Here is a 17,025-nt window from a genome sequence, read left to right on the forward strand (position 1 = left end):
CTATTGAAGCTGTTCTACTTTGTATAACATACTTAAATATTTATTGGAGAAAAATCTCCCACACCCCAGGGGAAATGCCCTAATCACCGGGCTCTAAAGTCATTTTCATGCTTTCTTTGACCCAATGAATATTCAAGTAATTTATACTAAGTGGAACAGCTTCAGCAGGAGAGATTGAGCGCAAGCAGCTTGGTGGCATTTAGATTTAGGCAGCAGCGTTCACACCCAGTGTCAGAAATATAGGCTTAGGTGACCTTAAAGGTGGAAACTTAGATGCCTACAGGATTAGGCTGTTGCTGAGCAGGGGTATTGAGGATTTGGGCTGCCTAAAGTAGCATGTAGATGCCTAAATCCCTTTGTGGATCTAGCCCTCAATGGCTTGCCTAAAGGTCTCACAGGAAGTCTGTGACAGACCAGTAAACTGAACCATGGCCTCTTGAAACCAAGGCTAGTGCCCTCATCATTGAACTATCCTTCCTCCCTGCTGTTGCATACCTAGTTATAGTAATTACCCATACAATATAGGCTCCCAGCTCACCTCACCCTGCACAAAAGGTTGTTTTTCCAGCCCAAGGGAAGATTGGCCACTAGTACTCCATACCCCAGGCACTGGGTTTTGGGGTAACCAGATGTGTGTAATCATGAACACATTACCTTTGTCCCTGGCCCACCTCAAGCCCCCTTATACACAAGTCTATTTAGGGCTGGTGTGAAGACCTCCTCCTGGGTGTGAGTGGTGGTAGAGAATACCTGCATAGCGTTCTGCCTGTGCCATCCCAGTGGAGGGGAAGGGCTATAGTTATGCAGCACAGGCCCCCTGCATCTCCAGTGAGTGTCACCCTTGGTGAATTAGATGATCTCGATCTCCTATGAAAATATCAATAAAGTTGCAAGAAAAATACAAATGTGGCCATTCAAAATGAACCAGCCACTCTTGTGATAAGTGTCACGCTTTTCCATCATCTTTTTTTATCTGAATTGCCTATTAGAGACAAGTAATTCTACCATGTCGTTATCTAAATGTAATCTTAATTACCATGTGATTATCTGGTAGAAAGATCTCCTGCAAATCATTGTGTTACTGGTGGGACCTCCTTTTTAAAAAAAGAAAACTAAAGAAGTGGAATTACTTCTGAAAATGTAATTTCGTCACTATCGTACGTACCAACAGCACCGTCTCCGCAGCACTATTGCGGAAGAGCAGGCTGTAGAGCTGTATCCAAATGACTGCCTCTATTTAGGCCTTATTTTGCCCATCCATAGCACATCCAACTGCAGCTATAAAATGGTTAGGTAGCTTAAATGGCACATTTGGTTATGACATATTACATGGTGACATTACGTTGTTTCAAAAACACCTTTAAACGCTTTTAAAAAAGGATTTGGTTGAGTGTTGCACAGTCATTTTAAGGACAGCAATTCAGACCAAATAGAAAAATACGGTACATGTCATTTGGAGTCTGATCCTGCTTTCTTTTTGTACCCAAACATTTAGTTGGAGATTTTGGTACATAAGATGAGCAGGAGTTAAATTATCTAGGGAGCCTCTGGTATCTAGGCTCAGCTCATTGCTGTTTTTTCTTTTAGTTAGATGTATCTGACATATTTCTATATCATATAATCTCCTTTGTGAATATGTTTTTCTTTATCCTATTTATAGATTTGGAAAGAACAAATGGAAATCATAAGCATCCTATCAAAGGCTCCATTCACCAAATATACAAGAAGACATAGATTTGATGTGTTCTGATGTTGATCTATCTCCTCACATATGATTATATCTCCTGTTGTGTCCCAAAGGGCTTTGCAAGCAAAAAGGAACCAAAGTCACTAAAAAGACATGTCATGCTTTAGAATGTTTGTCTAAATTTTTTTCCATTCAATTCAATTCTCTATAGGTTCTTATACTACCCTCCTCACCATAGTGCCTTCTAGTGAAGACACTGTGGTAAGTAGGTCTAAGTACGTCGACTTCAGCTACGTTATTCACGTAGATGAAGTTGCATCACTTAGATCGATCCCCCTACCTCCACCCTGTAGTGTAGACCTGCCTGAGCATAGGTTCCTTTTGAAAAATCAGGCCCTTCTCAAACATAATTCTAGCACAGACTTAACTGTTACCTACAGGGGAGAAAGGTAAAATAGCCTTTTCAAACTTGTCTCCCTTCTTATTGCAAGTAATTAAAGGTGACTTGAAAAAAGGAGAAATAAAAGTTATACCCTGTTTCACTTCTTTATGATGACTAATGGAGGCTGGAAATGGTTTTTCTTTTCTTTTTAAAAAGGAGTACAGAGAGCAATCGAGGGGGAGAATAAAGGGAACGGAGAAGAGGCAAGATGGTGCAGTAGTTAGGGTGCTAGCCTGCTACTTGGGAGATCCAGATTTAGTTCCCTACTCAGCCACAGCCTTCCTGAGTAACTTAGGGCACGTCTACACTGGCAGAGTTACAGCTCCAGGAGTTACAGTGCCGCTCAGAGAGCGCTGAAGGGAAACCGCTGTTGTGTATTCACACTGTCAGCTGCCTGCGCAATAGCGTGTTCACACTTGTGGCACTTGCGCTATTCAGAGCGGTGCACTCTGGGTAGCTATCCCACAGAGCATTTCTTCCTCTTCTGCCACTAAGAGTTGTGGGAAGACGGAGGGAGTTGTGGGGCATCCTGGGTCCTGTCCCAATGCCCCATTATGTATTGCTTCGCATCCCAGCAATCCCTGTGCTTACGTCCCCATTTGGCACCATCTTTCAATGGCTTGTGTACTGCGCGCCCTCTCTTCGGGCTGCAGGAATGGATCCCGAACTGTTAACCAGTATGCTGCTTGTTCTGACCAACACATCACAAAGGCAGTGGAATTATTCCTTAAACTACAAAGGCAATAGGAGTGCGACATTGATCTCGCCACGCGTAGTAGCTACGACATGAGATTGCTTGTGGCATTCACGGAGGTGCTGACCACATGGAACGCCGCTTTTGGGCTCGGGAAACAAGCACTGGGATGTGGGCTGCATGGGAGGGTGGGCCCGGAGCTGCTCGGTTTGCAGAGCTAGTATCACCTGGAGGTGTCTGCTTGGTGCTCCATAATGTCTCAGAGCTGCTCCGTGGCATGCCGCATTCTCCTTTCAGTCCCTATTCTTGCTGTCCAACCACTCCTTCAGTTCCTGCTTCCCGGCCATGGAGTGCATCATAACATCATGCAGAAATTCCTCCTTAGTTCTTCTTGGTCGCTTTCTAATTCTGCGCAGCCGTTCAGCCGCTGATAACAAAGAGGGAGGCTGGGCTCCCAAGGTCGTCTCTGTGAAGTTTAAATGCCACATTTTACAGAAGCAGTATTGTTTGCAACACACAGAACACTGATTCAGTGCTTTAAAACACAGCCACTATTCACACACCTGTCACTCACTGGCTGAGCCCAGGCAAGCACACATGAGCCACAAGACCCCCAAAATGGTGAGTAGTTGCAGGGGCAGGGGAAATCACTGTTCCCAGACCCAGCTGTACAGTGGGCACATGGCTCTTGGGGAGAGTCAGCACTGTAAGGAGGGCCTGATAATCATTCCTGTCCCCACACTTTCCTCCGGAGGTGATCATTGTGGAAGATATCTTGCTGCTGAGGGTGAGCAGGGAATCAAGGGAGGGCTTTCTCCAAGACTGCAGCTTCCGCCCTGGCCCCTATGCGGCTTGCCTGTGTGCAGCAATGGTCCCCCCGCCCCCATGACGGCACAGTGGTGCGGGAAAGTTACCATTAATGGGGCAAGAAACAAAGCAGCTCTGCTAAGGAACCTGCAGCAGCGGATTGCCCAGTATCTCCATGAGAGTTTTGTGGAGATCTCTGAGGGAGATTCCCGTGAAGTGAGGGAGTCAATCAACAGCCTGTTCCACCATTCAGGCTAGGCATGCGGTGGGAGACAAGCCTGCTTTCTGCAACCCTCTTTCCCCCAGCAACTCGCTTCAGCAATTCCCAAAATCAGATCCACTTACCAGGGGCCTCCTCTCTTCATCAACATCCAACAGCTGTGACTGGATAGTCTCCTCCGGGATAGAAAAGAGCTCCTGGTTGCATGCATCTCTGACCTCCGAGTTATCCTCTGCCTCTGGGTTCCCCTCCACCTCCACGTCCTCGTCCAAATTCCTCCTGGCTCAATCCACTCTTGACTGGCACACAAGCCACCGAAGTATCCAAAGTGGTCTTCGCAGTGGAGGTGGGGTCGCCGCCGAGTAGCGCGTCCAGCTCTTTATAGAACCGGCAGCTAGTGGGCGCAGCACCGGAGCGGTGGTTTGCCTCCCCAGCCTTGTGATAGGCGTTCCGCAGCTCCTTCACTTTGACCCTGCACTGCAATTTGTCCTGCTCATGGCCCCTTTCTGTCATGCATCGTGAAATCTGTCTGTAGGTATCATAATTCCTATGGCTGGAGCACAGCTGTGACTACACAGCCTCCTCTCCCCAAATGCTGATGAGGTCCAGCAGCTTGGCATTGCTCCAAGCAGGGGATCACCTGGTGCATGGAGCAGGCATGGCCTCCTGGAAAGATGCGCTGAGGCCACTGCACGCATCATCAAACAAACAGGAAGGAAGGAATGTACGGGATGGGGATGACAGTTGGTCACCTGAGGGCAGGGCAGCAGAGTTCAAACCAATGACCGGAGAGGTGAGAACAGGCATTGTGGGACACCTCCCAGAGGCCAATCACAGCGCTGTAATTGCCACGGTGTCTACACTGGCATCGTGGTGCTGTAGCCCCAGCACAGAAAGCTCTACACCTCTCGTCGGGGTATTTTTGATTTTTTTTTAAAGCTCTACAACTGCGCAATTTCTCCTCACTAAGTGGCCTGGCAGTGTGTACACCTCGGGAGTTACAGCGCAGAAAGCTGCTTTACTGTGCAGAAACTTGTCAGTGTAGCAGAGGTGAAAGTAAGCCAGTATGCCACGGAATGGCGTACCGGCAAGAGCCCGTGCGCCGTACCGGGGCGGATCGGCTTCCCCTGGCAGCAATTTAAAGGGCCTGGGGCTCCCAGCAGCTGGAGCCCCAGGCCCTTTAAATTGCCGCCAGAGCCCTGCTGCCGGAGCCCTGGGGAAGCAATGCGGGGCTTGGGCAGAGATTTAAAGGGCCCAGGGCACCTGCCGCAGCTACTGCCCTGGGCCCTTTAAATCATCCCCGGAGCCCTGGGGTAGCGGCGGCGGGGCTCCAGTGGCTATTTAAAGAATCCTGGACTGCGGCAGCCACTACCGCTCCGGCCCTTAAAATAGCTGCTAGAGACCCACCGTTGCCTCTCCAGGGCTGTGGCAGCAGGGCTCCAGGGACGATTTAAAGGGCCCAGGGTGGTAGTGGCAGCTGGAGACCCGGGCCCTTTAAATCACCGCCCGAGCCCCCGGCTGCCGCTGCTACCCCAGGACCCCGGCAGCGGCTCAGGTGGCGATTTAAAGGCCTCGGGACTCCCACTGCCACTACCCTCTAGGGCCCTTTAAATCACCACCCGAGCCCCGCTACTGGAGCCCTGGGGTAGCAGCGGCAGGGCTCTGGCAGTGATTTAAAGGGCCAGGGGCTCCCGGCTGCCACTATTGCAGTGGAGCCCCGGGCCCTTTAAAGCTCTGCCAGAGGCCGGGGCCCCCTCCAATGGTGATTTAAAGGGCCTGGGGCTCCACTGCGGTAGCAGCAGCTGGAGCCCCGGGCCCTTTAAATCACCCTCGAGGCTCCCAGCTGCCTCTGCAGTTGATAGCTCTGGGGGTGATTTAAAGGGCCCGGGGCTCCCAACTGCTGCTACCACAGCCCCAGACCCGAGGCCCTTTAAATCTGGATTTAAAGTGCCCAGGGATTTAAAGGCCCTGCCTCTTCTGGTAGAGGCCACGCCTCTTCCAGTTGAGGCCCCGCCCCTCCTAAGGACTCCGGAGTACCAGTAAGTCCTTTAAGTTACTTTCACCCCTGCACTGTAGACAGGGCCTCAGTCTCTTATCTGCAAAATGGGGAGAATCATATTCTAGTGTTGTAAGGCTAAATACATGAAAAAATTGAGAGACTGGATATTATGGGGACAGGGCTCATACCCATAGTTGTTATGCCTATGTTTACACAGCAAAAAAAGCCTTAGGCAGCAAGTCTCTGAGTCCATGTCAACTGACTCGGGCTTGTACTGCAGACCTAAGAATACTGTAGATACTTGGTCTTGGGATGGAGGCTGGGCTCCAAGACCCTCCCCACTAGCTGAGTTTCAGAGCCCAAACAACTTCTCTGCTATTTTTAGCCCCGCAGTATGAGCCCTATCAGCCCAAATCAGTTGACCCAGGCTCGGAGACTCACTGCACAGGTCTTTTTTTGCTGTGTTGATGTATCCTAAATGGAGTGGGGGGAGAGAAGTAAAGAAAAGTTGGAGCTGGTGAGAGACAGGTAGGCATAGAAAGAGAGAAAAAATTGAGAGAATTAATGAAAAGAAAAGGGAGGGTAGAAAACCTAAGAGACACAGTAAATAAAAAAAAATAGTATATTGTCATATAGAAAGTCTGATATAAAAATATTACAATGAAATTACACAAAGTAGTTGGCAGGGCACAGGCTCGAGTAGGAGGAGGCTGTAGAAATTTGGCTGTGGGTGGGAGATGAACACAGGAACCTAGAATTTTTAGAGAGGAGCGGAGAGGCTCTGATGGGATATGACGTTTTACATCAACAATGCTGGCATTTGGCAATGGCTTGACATATTTAGATATGTGTGTTGCATGGGAAAATTTGCAAGTTTGACACCTGGTGGCTTTGGCCAGTGTTTGCTGGGTTGTTTTGTTTTTTAACCAAACCTACTTTACCACATGCAAATCACAGGCAAAGATCAGGCTCCTTTCCTTTCCTTTCCTTTCCTTTCCTTTCCTTTCCTTTTGTTTTTAATTCATAAAATCTGTCTCCTGAAATGTCTTAAAATCATTTAAAATTCAGGACTCTGCACCAGACACTCCAGTTTTTCAAGAAAAGAACTTCTGGGCCCTTCCTTTTTATTTGTCATTACATCAGGACAGTTTCTCCACCCAGGGTAAGTCTAAACAAGGGTATTTATAAGGATCAGGGCCGGCTCCAGGCACCAGCCTGGCAAGCAGGTGCTTGGGGCGGCCGCTCCGGAGAGGGGCGGCACGTCCAGGTATTCGGTGGCAATTCGGCAGATGGTCCCTCACTCCCGCTGGGAGCAAAGGACCTCCCGCCGAATTGCTGCCGCAGATCGCGATCGCGGCTTTTTTTTTTTTGGCTGCTTGGGGCGGCCAAAACCCTGAAGCCGGCCCTGATAAGGATAGTTGTTGAGAGCCTCAGGGATGTGCCTCTGCCCAGCTCACATCCCCCTTCGCCCCCCATAGTTGTGCTTGACTAGCTATGGGCCTACTTGGGGACATGAATTCTTTCTGGATACATTTCTGCTCTTCCTGCAACCTGTTGCCACAAGATAATGCCAAAGCAGGAAATGTCACTTGTAATAACAGTCACCAGAACTGGTGAGCTCCCTCTCTGATTCTAATCTACCTTAACCAATAGCTATATGCTAATAAAGTCATATGTCCTTCCTCCTGTGTAAACATGGACTAAAATTTGGTCCTTGATTTGTGCTTTGGTATATAATCTGCTGTCACCTGTTATTTCCACCAGTTTTTATTAGTCTGTGTTCTGTTCTTCTGTTGAAATGGATAGTTTTATTGGATGCACTTACTCTTGAAAATCAGTAACAACTAACTTTAAAAAAAAAAAAGCAGGCAGAGTGAAGGGATGTAACCATGTTCTTGTCTGCAGCTGTAAAGCCTGTTGGCCTATCAGCACTGACAATAACTATTTATAACTTGGGTAACATAACTTCTATAGTTTTGCAAAGATGTTTTACAGGGAAAGGTACTATGATTGTGGTGGATAGCTCTGTCTATCACGTGTGACTCTGCTGTTCATGTATGGTGCAGACATGGGAAACTTTTTTAATTTGTGAGTAAATGTAGTGTTCATAAAAGGAAGGGATGGATAGCATATTAAGCTAAGCATAAGGTGAGAGAAGTGCTTCTTTCTCAGTGCTCTACTAATGCATTTCAATTCTAAGTTGCAACGTCCACGCTATTCCAGTCCATAACAACTCCTCAATAGAGAGATACTTACAATGTTTTAGTGTTTAGGGCACTTAGCATTTAAATGGGAGAAAGTAATTTCACATTGCAATACAGATACTATACTGTATTATCAAATGATAGAATTACGTTGACCTTGATCTTGCACTCTTTGTGTGCTCAAAATTCTTTGAAGTCAATGGGAGTTTTGGGTGCACAATAAATGCATAATCCTACTCAATATAGGCAAAATGAAATTCCCGAATCAAGAAAAAAGGAATTTATTCTGACTGTAAATTGGGTTTGTGCAAAGCAGATTTAACAATCAAACTTGATATCTTTCCTGCCTGACATTCAGGTAGGACAATCTGAGATGAGAAAATCATCATGCCAGTCATAGGCTCCTTTTATTAGAATGCCCAGATTGGCATCCTTGGAATAAACAACATAAAATAGATCCACTCTTTTGTATCTGATGCAAAACCAAAGGCAAAATAAATAAGCAAACCAAATAAATAAACATGGAGATTTGTGGGTCCGATTCCTGGGAAGATTTGTGGGTCCGATTTATATAAACTCAATTTACAGGTGAGAGTTTAATTTTTTGTCCATAGGGACCATACATTCAGTAGGAACTGGAGGTGAAAGAAACTGAAATCTTTAGAGCAGAGGTGGGCAAACTACGGCCCACGGGCCGTCCTGCCCAGCTCTTGAGCTCCCGGCTGGGTAGGTTAGCCTCTGGCCACTTCCCCGCAGCCACGCTGCCACATGGGTAGCGCTCTGGGCAGCGGGGTTGCATGCTTCTGCCAAGCAGCGCGGCAGCGTGTCTGGCTCCAGCCGGGTGGCGCGGCTGCCAGACATGCTGCTCTGAGCAGCATGGTAAGGGGGCTGGGGCTGGGGGGTTGGATAAGGGGCGGGGGGGTCCCAGGGAGCAGTCAGGGGACAGGGATCAGGGGGCAGTTGGATGGGGCAGAGGTTCTCGGGGGCGGTCAGGGGACTGGGGTTTGGATAAGCGTGGGAGTCCTGGGGGTCCTGTCAGAGGGCGGGGGTGTGGATAGGTGTCAGAGCAGTCAAGGGCCTGGGAGCAGGGGGGGTTGGATGGGGGATAGGGTCCCGGGGGCGGTTGGGGATGGGGTCCTGGGGGGGGTGGTTAGGGGACAAGGAGCAGGGGGGTTGGATTGGTCGGGGGTTCTGAAGGGGACAGTCAGGGGGTGGGAAGTGGGAGGGGTTGGAGAGGGGGCGGGGGCCAGGCACAGCCTTCCCTACCCGGCCCTCCATATAGTTTTGCAATGTGGCCCTCGGGCCAAAAAGTTTCCCCACTCCTGCTTTAGAGCAACTCTATTTAGCCCTTGTGTGCCTCCCAGGATGCCCATTATCTATTATATAGAGAAGCAGTGGGTAGGTGTCTCAATTGGCCAGGGCAGATTTTCTGCTGAAGGATCTTTAAGGGAGAGAGAGTAAAGGAAACTTTACACAAGAGGCTTTTTCTTATGTGATTAGATACTAGCGCTGGTCAGACAATGGGTTGGTTGTTTTTCTAGAGAACACATTACTGAAAATGAAAAGAATTTTTTTCTTAATTTTTCACAGATAACTTTTACTTTTTGGCAAAAAATCAAAACCCCCCAAAATTCATCTGAAAACTGATGTTTTGATCTGGAAATGATGTCACAGTGTCTCATGGGACTTGTAGTTCAGGTGCCTCATGCCCCCATTGCCCTCAATGGATTGGGCTGTGTGGCTAGACTACATCTCCCATGATACACTATGGTGTCCCAGGTCTCTAGAGCCTCAAACTAGCACCCTAACCACCTTCATCCCCTATCTTGTTCATATAGAGTTTGACAATCTAATGTATATCATAGCCTCACCCAGCAAAGGAAAAACAAGGGCAAAAACTGGAAGGTAAAATGGAAGGAATGAATCACAGGATCATCCTAGGAAAAGGGAGAAGTCTGCAATTACCTTGTCCTCTGAAAAGAACAGCTCGGTTCCCAATCCTCTTGTGCTAGGAGAATGCTCTCCAGAGAGAGGAACAATTAAGCCCAAAGACTTGAGGGAAGACAGATATAACTTTCAGAGGATGGATTTGGGGTTATAATATTTCCTCCATGCTTTTACACCAAAAGCTAGCTAGCTATTAGGACAGGGGTAGGCAACCTATGTCACATGTGCCAAAGGCGGCATGCAAGCTGATTTTCAGTGGCACTCACACTGCCCGGGTCCTGGCCACCGGTCCAGGGGGCTCTGCATTTAATTTAACTTCAAATGAAGCTTCTTAAACATTTTAAAAACCATATTTACTTTACATACAACAATAGTTTAGTTATATAATATAGACTCATAGAAAGAGACCTTCTAAAAAGGTTAAAATGTATTACTGGCATGCGAAACCTTAAATTAGAGTGAATAAATGAAGATTCGGCACACCACTTCTGAAAGGTTGCCGACCGCTGTATTAGGACCTTCTCACTGCTCACACCATGATGAGAAATTCAAGGAGTATCTTATGAAAAAAACAGTGAAGTGTTATTTGGTAGTCAGAACAACATAAAACCTGTAAAACTTGTATGAGTTAGAAAGCTTAGTTTTTTCCTGTCCTTTGAAAGAAACAGTAATTTGATATTGGAAGGGTAAACAGATAAGGAATTAGACATCTGATGTTTCTTGACTATAGCCAGTCAGAGACTGATCTCCCCTCTCTGTCTGGTGGATAATTTTGTCTTTTTAGCAAAAAATATCAAAAACCAAAATCTTTTGTGTGTTTGGGCATTCTGTTTTCGATTAAAAAATCAAAAATTAACATAGAAAACATGCACTTTTTGCAGAGAAATTCATTCAGTCAAAAATCTAATTTTCTGTTGAAAAACTGTTTCAAAGGAAAATTTACAACCAGCCCTAGACTTGGCAGAGGAAAGAGCAAAAAACCTACTCTGAAGAATGTCTTCCAGTAAGATAGAAAAAGAAATGTTGTTCTACCAAGTTTCTAGGAAAAAGCAGTTGTATTACCTGCCTGAGAAGACCTGTTCTAAAACTTAGGTTGACCTAACTATGTCGCTCAAGGTGTTAACCAAAAAGCATAAAAAAACAGCTTTAACAAAGAGAGGCATTATTTATAATGGCCCCCTTCCCCCGAGGTTCTTCCTCGATTCCATATATATTCACCGGTGGTGACCCTTTTCCCAACCAATAATACAACGGGTATGTAATTAAGATACAATAACAGAGATTTATTAAAAAAATAACTCGGTAGTTAACTTTTCAATGGCTTAAAGCCAGGACCACAAACTAATAAGGTGGGTTACAAAGAAAGACAAATAATTATGCACATCATCATTTCCTTCACAGGGACACCAGGGACTGAGACAACACCAGGAAAACGACTGGATCAGGAATCACCAAGAGCTGATGCCACCGGGGCTCAAAATGGACAGGACAGTGACGAGGACCACAACAATGCAGGAGCGGGATCAAGAGCAATGTAAGGAGGAGGTAGGTACAATCTTTTTTTTTCTTCTTCCAAGGTGACATGGAGCAAGCACGGCTGCCACTGGGGTGGACAGCACCTCATCCAGGGTGTACAGTCTTTATATAGTCTGCCGTTGCTAGGTGGATTTCACCAAGTCAGGTGACCTTTCCCCCTCTCACTTTCCCCCCATTATTCAAAAAGAGCGCCAAGTGGGCGACAAGGAAGGGACCCAACATGGAGGGCAAACAACAATAATAGAAAAACAAAATGGTGAAACAAACCCAACAAAGGATGTGAAAAATTCACACCCTGGGGGACAGTTAATCTGACCTAAGCCCCTGTGTAGGCACTACTACCTCCCCTTGGGGAGATAAATTTATTACAGCAACAGGAGAGCCATAGCTAAAGCTATGGAAAAACCTCTTCTGTCGTTGTAGGCAGTATGTACACAATAGCGGCGTAGATCCAGCACGCAGCTGTACCGTTGTAGTGTAGACATATCCTTGGTCTGAGAAGTAAAAGAATGTAAGAAGCTGCTTCTAAAATATTGTACTTTGAAGGGCAAGAACCTGCCACAGGTCCAGAAAGGCTAATTCGGTTATCACAAAACCCCTAGTTTCACAGGGATTTATGGAGTCTGATTACCTGTCTGAAAAAGCCTGAAATAGAAGAAAGATCAAGGATGCTTGCTCAGGAGTTGGATGCCATACCTGTTCTTGTGTGCAGCCTTTTACAGCATATGATTTAATTTGTCCGCAACTGTGAGCAATGTAAATCTGGACCTTGTGAATTCCCCCATTGTGTGTTGACAGGTTGAAAGGCTTCTGGCTGCCAGTTACTAGAAATATAGACACCACCCAGGGTTTAGAGCCAGATTTCAATTGCTAGAGAGCATATATGCCCTTTCCTCTACTCCCTTTTCTGACAAAATGTAGTTTACCTGGCTACAGTGTCTGATGGTGGAAAAAAAGATGCAGTAAATCAGAAATATTGTTTTAGAAAGGAGGGGGGGGGGGAGTCCCTCAGCCCTGTGTGTTGGAGCTGCCAAAAAGATCAAACAATTATTTCTGGAAACTTTACTAGCTAAATGTGGGCAGAAAGTCGTCCTTCTGTGTGATTTAGGAGCAAGTGGAAATACAAACGACAGAGATTTAGTTTAGATTAAGTTTAATCCCTGATGATATTAGTTATGTTTCTTTGGAAGAAAGTGTCCAGTTTTTCAGTTTAATTATATCAGCAATCACAAAGTTGTATTGCAGAATGGTATCACACACAGAGAAACACTGTGTGAAAGATTCCCAGGCTTAGTTCAGTGAGATAATCACCCCACAATTTGGATGCTTAGCTGAGACATTTTGCATCTACCTTGAACCACTTGAGATTGAAAATGAAGCTTGGAATTTCATGAGAACAAGGTTCCCTGTGAGAATTCCAGTATTTTGTGCTTCCAGTCAGAACGGAAGTATTGTGGGAACAGCTTTTCTTGCCACATTTCACTACATCCGCTTCCCTTAAACTAAGGCCTGGTCTATACCTAAAACTTAGGTCAACTGAAGTGTGCTGCTTGGGGGAGAGGGGGTGTGAAAAAATCACCCCCCTGAGAGATATAGTTAAGCTGACCTAAGTCCCGGTATAAACACCACTAGGTCAACAGAAGAATTCTTCATCAATTTAGCTATTGCCTCTCCAGCAGGTGGATTAACTACGGTGACAGAAAAGCCCCCACCATTACTGTAGCAAGTGTCTACACTAAGGTGCTACAGAGGCTCACCTGCAGTGCTGTAGCTGTGCCGCTCTAGTATCTGCAGTGTAGACATACCCTAAGAAAAAAATGTTGAACCCTGAAGGAAAGTTTGGTTTCCATTTGAGTTTTGAATAAAAGTTTGTAGGAGTTGTGGGGTTCTTATTTTATCTGGACTTGTTCACCCTTGTTCTGGACCTTGTTCACCTTGTTCATTCCTAATAGTAATATATAAGGCACTGAAGAATAAAAATACAGTTTCCATACTGTAGGAGGGGGGAAAATAGGTAAAAAGTAGATCTGGTTCAAACATTTTCAACCAAATGAAATGTTTTCAAAACATGCTGTTTCATTGAAGTGTTTCACGGAGATGTATTTGTTTTGGCAACATTTTCATAGTGAAGGATATATTGGCACATGGGCTCTCTCGTCACTTCTGATGAGAGAGAGAGAGAGAGAGATCTGAATTGAAAACTTGAGCTTTTTTATTCAAAAATGGACTTTTCAACACTATTCAGTTTCATGAAACTTTTCAAGATGTTTTGTTTTCACTCCAATGCAGAACGAGAATAAATTTCAAAACCTCAAAAGTTGCCATGGAACACAGTTGTTGTCCTCCAGCCATCTCTAGTAAAAGTGCCAGATAGTCTTTTGAGGGGGAAAAGATGTATTATTTGTAGAATTAAAGGGCAGGAAAAGAGCAGCTGCACCAGGGAACAGCTGGTTCTACCTGTGGTGCAAGTGCAGATCTCATCTAAGTGGAATGTATTAGTCCCGGCTAATCCTGCAATCACTTACATATGTGTTTAATTTTATGCCTGTGACTATACCCATGAGCAGGTCCTCAAAGACACTAAAGTTCAGCATGTGCACAAGTATTTGCAGAATCGAGGCCATGGATTGTCAATATTACTTACCTTTACTTTATTCTGAAAACAACTAGAACAATTTTGGCTGCTCAAAAATAAATATACATGAAGTGTATAAAATGCACAGTTGTGGAGCTTATTAAGTGTGACTCCTATAAATGCAGGTAGGGAGCTTATAAAAATCCATATCCTCTGTGTTCCACTCTTGGTCCCTAGCACACTCCAGTCTCTTCTGTGACGGGGTAACAATCCCTGGGCAGGACCAGTGCCATGCAGACAGTACCAAACACTGGTCAATGCTTTTAAGTTAACTTTAACGTGTAATGTAGGGTATGGGGTGGGCGGTCGTGTGTCAGTTTATAGGCATATATACAGAAATAAGAACTACTTACATAAATAAAATCTCTTAATTTGAAAAGTGAGTGGGTACAGGGACAGTTGTTGATCCTGCAAACTGCTTTGTCTATTTAATTAGCTTAATGCTCATGTTGTTGCTCTGTGTGTGCTGCTGACCAAGCTGCACAATCTGCTTCTCTGCTGTGCTGCAGCTATACTAAGTCCTATGATGAGATTCTGTAGAAGGCATTAACCTTCCTTGTCTGACCCTGGTCCTTTTATCTGCATTCCCCAGAGGCTTTCATTCATCTCCTCTACCAGCGCAATTACAGGGGGCGGAGGGGAGGTGTAGAGAAAAGAGTGCTTTTTCATTGGCTACTCTGTATATGCTAAGCATATATTTGTATGACATGAAGCATCCTATACAGAAGTGCTTACGATGCAGAAATAGCTGAAAATACTAGGGGGTATATTTTAAAGACAGTGCTCAGAGACTTAGCAGCATGATTCTTACTGACATTAATGGGAGTCATGAACCTAAATCATAGTGCAGTGCTTTCAAAACTGACCCCAGAAGACATTTCCTGACAGAGGGAAAGATAAAATAAGAAATAAAAGTTTATAAAACCAGAGAGCTGAAATAATTGAATAAAAATGGGCGACATTGGTACAAAACTGAATAAGTCATGCCCTATCAAATTCACAGTCCATTTTGGTCAATTTCAGTCATAGGATTTTAAAAATAATATAGTTCATGATTTCAGCTATTTAAATCTGAAATTTCATAGTGTTGTAATTGTAGGGGTCCTGACCCAAAAAGGAGTGGCGGGGGGAGGAGGGTCACAAGGTTATTGTAGGGGGGGTTGTAGTACTGCTATTCTTACTTCTGCGCTGCTGCTAGTGGCGATGCTGTCTTCAGAGCTGGGCAGCTGCAGAGGTGCAGCTGCTGGCCAGGAGCCCAGTTCTGAAGGCAGAGCCACCGCCAGCAGCAGCAGCACAGAAGTAAGGATGGCATGGTATGGTATTGCCACCCTTACTTCTGCACTGTTGTTGGTGGGGCACCGCCTTGAGAGCTGGGAGCCTGGCCAACAGCTGCCGCATTCTGGCCGCCCAGCTCTGAAGGCAGCGCAGAAATACTGCAACCCCTCTGCAACTCCTTTTTGGGTCAGGACCCCCAGTTTGAGAAACGTTGGTCTCCCTTGTGAAATCTGTATAGTATAGGGCAAAAGTACACAAAAGACCAGATTTCACAGGGGAGGATCAGATTTCACTGTCCAGTACGTGCTTTTCATGGCCATGAATTTGGTAAGGCCCTATGTATGAGTTATGAATCTGATAAGCTGGTATGTAATCTGTAAACCTGCAAGAGGAGTGAAGAGATAGTATCTAATCACAGTCTCAACATTTATATGTGTTCACTCTGTGGTAAACATTATGGGCTTGACCTTTTCTATTTACTAGCTCTAGATGTCTTAAGACAGTGAACATTGACTGACAGCCTACAGAAGCTGTCTGAACTGCAAGACACTCATCCCCCCCCCAGTAGGTGGCTTGGCATAGCAAAATTTGCCTGGTCTTCTGGGATCCTGGGGCTTAATATAGTCAGCAGAATGTACAAGGGAGTTCATTCATGGGCTATTGAAATATTAAACCTCAGCTGCATTTTAAGGAATGGGGCTAACAGCTGAGTTTCTTCAGCAACTCCAAAACTGCACTAATGTTCCATTACTGTATAGTGTGGAAATGACAGTATTTTTGTCTGTATTCTTTTTACGATTTGTTTGTGTCAGTGGAGCTATGCCAGTCTGCATCAGCTGAGGATTTGGCCCATAAAGTCAAGTACATGGCAGAAAAACAATTTGGCCTCCGTTTGGGATCTGGCAAATGAGAAAATGGAAAATAAATGGACTCAGTGTCAAAGAGGGCTGCAGCATGCGTGGCATGCAGGGCAATGAAATGGAAGGCATAACACACACCTACTGTGTGAGATAACACAAGCTAACACTTGCATGGCAGCTAGGAGAGTGTTTAGTGTGAGATCACAGGAAAAATTTCCAAAATTGCCTAAGCGACGGGGGACTAGGAGTGGAATCCATAAAGCTATTTAGGCATCTAAACCCATCTTTAGGTGCCTAAGTCCCCCACTGTGATCCACAAAGCTCTCGGCAAACCCCGTAGGTGCCTAAATTCACTTGGCACCTAAGTTTTCCCAAGGAAAAATTCCCTAGGTGTCTAAGTTTCTTCCTCTGGTCATGTGCACGACTACCTCCCTCTAGACATCTGTATACCTATCTCCTGCCTATGCCCCAGAGTGACTCACAAATGAAGGGAAGACAGGTGTTCGGCTGCCTAACTCACCCAAGGGACCTGATCTGGTGGGTGCACTTAGAGGACACCTACTGGATCAGACCCCATTCAAAATCTGGCTGGAAGAGGTGCCGGGATGCCCATCTTATAACTTCTAACCTAGTGGTTAGAGCACTCACCTGGAATGTGGGACCAGGTTCAATTCCCTCCTCCCTGGCATCAGGGAAGGGGTCGGGAGATTGAAGCTGGG

At 45.7% G+C, this 17,025-nt stretch overlaps 1 long non-coding RNA gene across 1 annotated transcript in view; it reads left to right on the plus strand.

Annotated features, from left to right (window-relative positions):
* Positions 1 to 6,285: 6,285 nt before the first annotated feature.
* LOC117871544 overlaps positions 6,286 to 17,025 on the plus strand; it is a 55,381-nt gene continuing 44,641 nt past the window's right edge. Inside the window, exons 1-2 of the long non-coding RNA XR_004644269.1 lie at positions 6,286 to 6,377; positions 11,402 to 11,545. This is a non-coding gene — a long non-coding RNA (uncharacterized LOC117871544). The remainder of the gene's footprint in view (positions 6,378 to 11,401; positions 11,546 to 17,025) is intronic.

This window comes from Trachemys scripta, chromosome 2 (assembly GCF_013100865.1).
Source record: "Trachemys scripta elegans isolate TJP31775 chromosome 2, CAS_Tse_1.0, whole genome shotgun sequence".
Classification (NCBI taxonomy): domain Eukaryota; kingdom Metazoa; phylum Chordata; order Testudines; family Emydidae; genus Trachemys; species Trachemys scripta.